Source organism: Phacochoerus africanus, chromosome 12 (assembly GCF_016906955.1).
Source record: "Phacochoerus africanus isolate WHEZ1 chromosome 12, ROS_Pafr_v1, whole genome shotgun sequence".
Taxonomy (NCBI): domain Eukaryota; kingdom Metazoa; phylum Chordata; class Mammalia; order Artiodactyla; family Suidae; genus Phacochoerus; species Phacochoerus africanus.
In genome coordinates, this window is record NC_062555.1 from 18,977,022 (window position 1) to 18,985,026 (window position 8,005).

The following is an 8,005-nucleotide window of genomic DNA, read 5'->3' on the forward strand; positions in this document are numbered from 1 at the left end:
GTGCGAGGTGGCTTGGCGAAAGAGATAGTAAAAAGCTATAAAGAAAATAAATTTGCATAGTGATTACTAAAATCAACTGACTGAGACCGAAAGTACATCTTGCTAAAACACTATTAGTATTCAAAAAAAAAGCACTCCAGAAACTTCCTGGACAAGTAGTGTCTCAGAAGGCGATCTGGGGCTCCTTTGTCTTGGTGATGGCTGCCTCTGGGCAGACACTGATCTGGACGGTGCATGGGGGCGGTGGGGTCAGTGGGTGGAAGAGGGGTTGGTAAAGAATGTCCAAGTGTTCCCTACAACTCACAGCGTTCCTAGGAAGACTGCCTTGAGAAGGAGTTTCGACAGTAAGGGGAGGTCCTGCCGAGATACGGTAGAAAATATTCAACGTGCAGCCTGGAACAGAAAATTCTGTGCCTCACGCACTGAGATACCCTCTTGACCTACATCCCACAAGCCTGGTTCTACGCGGCCTCCAAGATGCTGAATCATTATATTGTTACCTCCAAATCTGTTATGGATCCTAAACTTTGTTTTTTTCTCTCTCCAACTTATCATTATTGGTTAGTTGGTTTCCTTCCTTTGAGGTCAAGAGTTTAAAGCAGTCCATTGAGGTTCCCCATTTTGCAGTGTGGTTTTAATCAAAGTAATTTTTAGCCCAACTACTAGGTTAATCTAACTTACTAGGTAAATTTAAGTGAATTTTTGAGGAACTATCCTTTAAATTATAATGATAAATAGGCTTTACATGGCCCAGCTTCATGCGTAAGGGCTCTCATTTTCTCATGGTTATAACGTCAAAACACCCAGGTTTACTACTACAGAAAGAAAGAAAAAAAGATAATACATTGAGATTTCTCCATCATTCACATCCAACGTGAATGAGTTCATCAGTCTTTCCTGAGAACAATTTCTGACATTGAACTGTCACTGTCATAAAATTTGCCATGGAAATCTGAGCTACAGACATGTACACTGCACTTCAAAGTCAGAAAACCTTTGCGATTTTTGGCAAAGCCCTAAACTTGAGTGAGTGGCCTTAACCCTTAAGGTAAGGTAATATTAGCCCTGTTAGAGAAAAGCAAATCAAAACCACTCTGAGGTACCACCTTACACCAGCCAGAATGGCCATCATCAAACAATAAGTGCTGGAGAGGGTGTGGAGAAAAAGGAACCCTAGTACACTGTTGGTGGGATTGTAAATTGGTGCAACCACTGTGGAAAGCAGTATGGAGATGCCTCAGAAAACTAAAAATAGAACTCCCATTTGATCCAGCCATCCCACTCCTGGGCATCTATCCAGAGAAAACCATGACTCGCAAAGACACGGGTACTCAGATGTTCATTGCAGCACTATTTGCAATAGCCAAGACATGGAAACAACCTAAATGTCCATCGACAGAGGAGTGGATCCAGAAGATGTGGTACATATACACAATAGAATATTACTCAGCCGTTAAAAAGAATGAAATACCAGCATTTTTAGCAACATGGATGGACCTAGAAATTATCATGCCAAGTGAAGTCAGCCATACAATGAGACACCACCATCAAATGCTATCACTGACCTGTGGAATCTGAAAAAAGGACACAATGAACTTTGCAGAACAGATACTGACTCACAGACTTTGAAAAACTTATCGTTTCCAAAGGAGACAGTTCGGAGGGGTGGGGGGATGTGCTGGGGTTGCAGGATGGAAATCCTATAAAATTGGATTGTGATGATATGGTACAACTATAAATGTAATAAATTCATTGAGTAATTTTTTAAAAAAGATATTAGCCCTACTACATTTTTTTTTTCAGCAAACAACACAGAAATGAAAACACTATACCAGGTATATAGAGCCCTAAAATAGTCACTATTCCTACTAGTCAAGCAGTGCTACTTTTTTTTCTTTTTCATGGAAGTGGAAGTTTCCACTCTAGGTGTCGAATCAGAGCTATAGCTGCCGGCCTCTGCCACAGCCACAGCCACAGCCACTTGGGATCAGAACCGAGTCTGCAACCTACACCACAGCTCACAGTAATGCTGGATCTTTGACCCACTGAGCAAGGTCAGGGATCGAACCTGCATCCACATGGATACTAGGCAGATTCATTTCCGCTGCACCACAACGGGAATTCCCAGTGCTACATTATTCTTTTCTCATATGTTCTACATGGAAGCAAGATTTCAGTGGATTTTCCTTAAGTTACACATTTCCTAGATCATTTCCATTGATGAAATAAAAGAAGATTTGTTTAAAAAAAAGAAAACCTTCATTTTAATAGTCAGGTTTATATAGTCTCATAACAAAACAAAGTTAAAAGATAATAAATTACTAGAATCAGCTTAGTTAATATTCTTATAAATAATCCACTAAAGACATTTTTAAAACAGAACTGGTTTTGACGTCAGAGAAACTAAACAATAACTATTGTTTATTTCTAGTTAGCGGATTGGAGCATATTTTGAAAAACCAGATAAATATCTAGGCCACTTTCTCAGTAAAGGAACTGTTAGGTTTTTTTCCTCTTCTTTTCTGTTTTAGAGACCACTAAAAACATGTAAATTGGGGAGGAGAGAATTTCCTGGTTTGGTGCTTAGAGAGATGCTTATCAACCGTAATTGGCAAGTTGGAGATTTTCAGGATATATAAAGTAAAAGCCCTTGAAGAGCTGTACCGGGGGCATCGGTGTTGTTAAGGTGGCCAAGAGTGACACGGCCCTCTTCCCAGTTTACAAGGAAAATGAGTGGGGGGAAGCAGAGCCCATCAGCTCCACTACTCGAAGCTCCCGCAAGGCACAGGTGGAGCCAGGAAACCTTGCATATGATATATAGGAACTGCTGCGTAAGGCATTCCGTTGTAGCTGTTTTTGGCTCTGCTTCCCAAACATCTCTTTTAGGATATAGGTGTAGCTAAGATCTCACACAGCAGGAAGAAGTCCAGAAGGACTCATTTGGTACTGTTTATAATGAACAAACATACGCACTGGGAGGTACCAAAAACCTTCATTCACGAGGTAGAAGTACTCGGGAGCCGTCCGATAAAAACACATTTCGGCCCAAGTTGTTTGATCTCAATGGCTTGTATTTGCACAGAGATGGAGTTCACGGTTAGCCTGATGGAATACTGAGGTCAGTCGCCAGACCATTTTTTTATTGTTATTCGAAACACTTACATTTATGTGTATTTACAACATTTACTCATCCCCCTCTTTTTTTCTTATATTCAACTCTCAGAGGCCGGGGGCGGTGGGGGTGGATTTTAAAAAGGTACATCCAGGACACTGCTATCCTTAGCATCAGTGGAAGAATTTGAAAGAGGTAAGGACTTGGTGACAAAGAAAAGAAGAGGCGGGAGCTGGCATAATAATCATAATAACTAACCTTTATTTAAGAAGTTCTTACTTCTGCCACCTGCTGCTCTAAGCACTTCATGCATCTTCATTGATCTATTTCATTTGAATCTCAGGACAGCAGCGCTGGGCCAGGCACACCGCGAATACCCCTGTGAGACAGTGTGAATTCTGGTTCTAACACTGTCAGTGTCCTTTTCCAGCAGGTTCTCGAAGTCTTGATTTCTTCATCTGTAAAATGGGGATAACAAGTGTGCCTAGAAGTTCCCATTGTGGCTCAGAGGGCGACGAACCCAACATAGTATCCGTAAAGATGCAGGTTCCATCAGTGGGTTAAGGATCCGGCGTTTCTGTGAGCTGGGCTGTAGGTCGCAGGTGCGGCTCGGAGCCTGCGTTGCTGTGGCTGTGGTGTAGGCTGGTGGCTGCAGCTGTGATTCGACCCCTAGCCTGGGAACTTCCATATGCCGTGAGTATGGCCCTAAAAAGAATAAATAAATAAATAAGTGTGCCTATTCCGCAAGGTAATTATGAGGATGAAATGCAATTAGACATGTCAGAAAGCGTCGAGGCAACTCTTAGCATAGCTTCACTTTATTACAAGTCCATGGTCACCATTTTTAAACAACTGTAAAAAGATTAAATGGTACTTTCAATAACATGTGTCAACAAATTTTTAGTGCATTTGTTGTTTTTCATCTAAAGATCTAAATCCTTTGAATCCTGCTATACCTATTTAAACATAAGACTGTTGTGGGAGTTTCCTGCTGGCTCATCAGGTTAAGGATCCAGCGTTGTCACTGCCGTGGTATGGGTTCAATTCTGGCTCTGGGCATGGCCACCAAATAAATAAATAAATAGGAGTTCCCGTCGTGGCACAGCAGCAACGAATCCAACTAAGAACCATGAGATTGTGGGTTCGAGCCCTTGCCTTGCTCAATGGGTTAAGGATCTGGCATTGCTGTGAGCTGTGGTGTAGGCCGCAGACACGACTCGGATCCTGTGTTGCTGAGGCTGTGGTGTAGGCCAGCAGCTGTAGCTCCTATTAGACCCCTAGCCTAGGAACCTCCCTATGCTGTGGGTGCAGCTCTAAAAAAAACATAAATAAATAAATAAATAAATAGACTGTTGTACCTTCAATCTGTTCATCTATATTATTCTAAGTAAAAAATCCAAACCACACACCAGGTTTAATCTTAAAACTTAAAGTTCCTTTGTTCAGAAAGTAATTATTATCCAAACATTTTGTTTTTAACATGTGCTGATTAATCGTTTTTATTTTTGACCACGCTGTGCAGCAGCTTGATGTGGAATCTCAGTTCTCAGACCAGGAATTGAACCCGGGCTACAGAAGCAACCTGTCTGCTGCAGTGACAACACCAGATCCTTAACCTGCTGGGTCACAAGAGAACTCCACCTCTGCCTTGGCCTTGATCTCTGCACCCTCATCTCGCTTAATCCAGAAGATTTCTTAAAAAAAAACAAAAAAAAAACAAAAAAAACTGTATATTTCATGTGGAGTTTAGACACAACGCAGATGCATGGCTTGTGTTGGCACAGTTGCTAAATTGTGAGTCCCTGGGGACAGCCTTCCACCCGCCTCCCACCCAGAGTCTGTCTGGGGCAGACAGGGGCTCCAGTGTGGAACAGAGTTACTAGTTTATGTAACATGTAATTGGCATGTCGCTTCACTTCCAGCCGAAGCTAAGCCCCAGTCCATCAGCACTAAAGTTTAGCACTTATGCTTCTCGTGAGTGACGGCTCTGACCCTAGCACTAAAATTGCTCCAAGCCCTTTAGGAGAAGTGGGGGGCACCTGCCATTAGCATCCAGGTGGTGGAGAAAGGGACGACATTAGAGGGGACTCATGTCTAATGAGACCCTGCCATGGGGAGAGCACATCTATGCCTTATTTATAGCTCAAATCAACTCCATGAAAGAGTTATTATCGCCCCCCTTTTTTTCTTTTCAGGGCCAAACCTGCGGCATATGGAAGTTCCCAGGATAGGGATTGAATCAGAGCTGCAGCTGCTGGCCTACACCACAGCCACAGCAACACTGGATCCAAGAAGCATCTTTATCCAGATCCAAGCCACAACTGCGACGTACGCCACAGCTTGCAGCAACGCCAGATCCTTAACCCACTGAGCGAGCCCTGGGATTGAACCCAAATTCTCACGGGTTCTTTCTGTGTACAGCAACTGCTGTGCAGCACAGGGAATTCTATATCTAATCACTTGTGATGGAGCATGATGGAGGATAACACGAGAAAAAGAACGTGTGTGTGTGTGTGTGTGTGTATGACTGGGTCACTGTGCTGTACAGAAGAAATTGACAGAACACTGTAAACCAACTATAATAAAAAAATTTTTTTGAAATCCCTCTCCCCAAATATTTGCATAATAATGTGATTCTAAACTGCCAGGGACTTTGAAGAAATTCTGAAATTCCTCGAGCACCACTCTTGGCCCACCCCACACACACCAGAGCTTCTGCCTTTAAGTACATTTTGCAAGGAAAACTCACTGAGTTCGCACTAGGGCCTTTGAGAGCTTCCCGCCAGGTTGGTGTCCACGGAGGACTGATCTGAGTCTCCAGGAAGAAAGCACTTGCCCCGGTCAGGGAGGGGGGCGTGGGACCTGGCACTCCATCTTGGGACACCTGAAAACCGCACTGCCACTGAGGCTCACGTTGACATGAACTTGCTCTGTGTGGCCACGGGCTCAGGAGGGTTTTATAACTGAAGTTCCCAGGCTAGGGATCGAATAGACTAGTAAGGGTTGAATTGGAGCCGCAGCTGCCGGCCTACACCACAGCCACAGCAACGCTGGATCCTGAACCCACTGAGTGAGGCAGGAGATCGAACGTGTCCTCATGGATCCTAGACAGGTTCATTAGTGCTGAGCTAGGACGGGAATTCCCATGGATCATTTTTAAGTGTTTGCTCCTTTTGCCGACGTGCCAAATATTAGACATTCTAAATACGCTTAATTAATAATTAATGATGTCCCTGAGCTCCCTCTGCTGGCTCTGCCCCAGCCAGCTCCTGCAGAGGATGATTCTGCTGCTATTTCTTCCGAGAAGAGAGAGCAATGCATAATCCACAAACCGAGGTGATGGAGCAGAGGATGTTTCAAAAGTAGCTAGAGAAGATCCTGCCATGGCTCAGCGGGTGGAGAGCCCAACTAGTATCCATAAGGACGCGTGTTTGATCCCTGGCCTTGCTCAGTGGGTGAAGCATCTGGCGTTGCCGTGAGCTGTGGTGTGGGTCACAGACACGGCTCAGATCCCATGTTGCTGTGGCTCTGGTGTAGGCCAGTGTCTATCTCTCTGATTCGACCCCTAGCCTGGGAGCCTCCGTATGACGCAGGTGCAGCCCTAAAAAAAAAAGCTAAAGTTGATGAACTGCCAGCTTCCTTTCTAGGCAGCCATCTGGATCGTCTATGTGGCTCCTGGCATGGGCAGATGGGACACTGATCAGAGCCCGGCTGGAACCTTATCACGGTGAACAGATGAAACCGAAAGCAAAGGGGCTGAAAAGTTTGCTGTTTGTTAACGCACCTCAGGAGTTCAGAGAGAATGAGACAGTATCTGACCCCCTTTGTTCTCTGTTTCAAGTTTCTAAATAGGAAGAGCAAAAAAAAAAAAAAAAAAAAAAAGGCTTGATTCCTATGAGAATCACTCCAGCAGGACGGGGCTTGGAGGCTCTGTTTTTTGTCCCACGGAGGAGGAAAGGGTCCCCCTGAAGATGCTTTCAGGAGCACTGCAGGGAGGCCCTGCCCAGTGCGGCCAGCACCAGGACATGTCTTGGCTACCAGAGACTTCAAGCTGCATGTCCCCCCATAACTGCTGTCACCACACGTCAGTCGGTGTGATGTGGGTGTTGGTCACTCATTCCAAACGGAGGACAGGCACTGTTTCTTCATCTTAATGGTCTTTGTGTCCTTGCCATGGTATAGGCCCGTAAAGATTTGTTGGATGGATTTCTGTTTTTTATTTAATTTATTTTTTTTTGCTTTTTAGGGCCGCACCTGTGGCACATGGAGTTTCCCAGGCTAGGGGTCAAATCAAAGCTGTAGCTGTTGGCCTACACCACAGCCATAGCCACACCAGATCTGAGCCACATCTGCAAACAAACACCACAGCTCACGGCAACACCGGATCCTTAACCCACTGTGAGCGAGGCCAGGGATCGAAACTGCTTCCTCACAAATCCTAGTCAGATTCGTTTTTGCTATACCATGACGGGAACTCCCTGGATGGATTTTTATTTTATTTTTTAATTTTAATTAATTTATTTTTTTGTCTTTTCGCGATTTCTTGGGCCGCTCCCACAGCGGAGGTTCCCAGGTTAGGGGTTGAATTGGAGCTGTAGCCACCGGCCCATGCCAGAGCCACAGCAACGGGGGATCTGAGCCACATCTGCAACCCACACCACAGCTCACGGCAATGCCGGATCCTTAATCCACTGAGCAAGGCCAGGGATCGAACCTGCAACCTCAAGGTTCCTAGTCGGATTCGTTAATCACTGAGCCAGAGGGGAACTCCCCTGGATGGATTTTTAAAACACACACACATAGGAGAGTTCGCTGTTGGCTCAATGGGTGAAGGATCTGGTATAGTTACTGCTGTGGCTCGAGTTCATTCTTTGCCTGGGGAACTTCTGCATA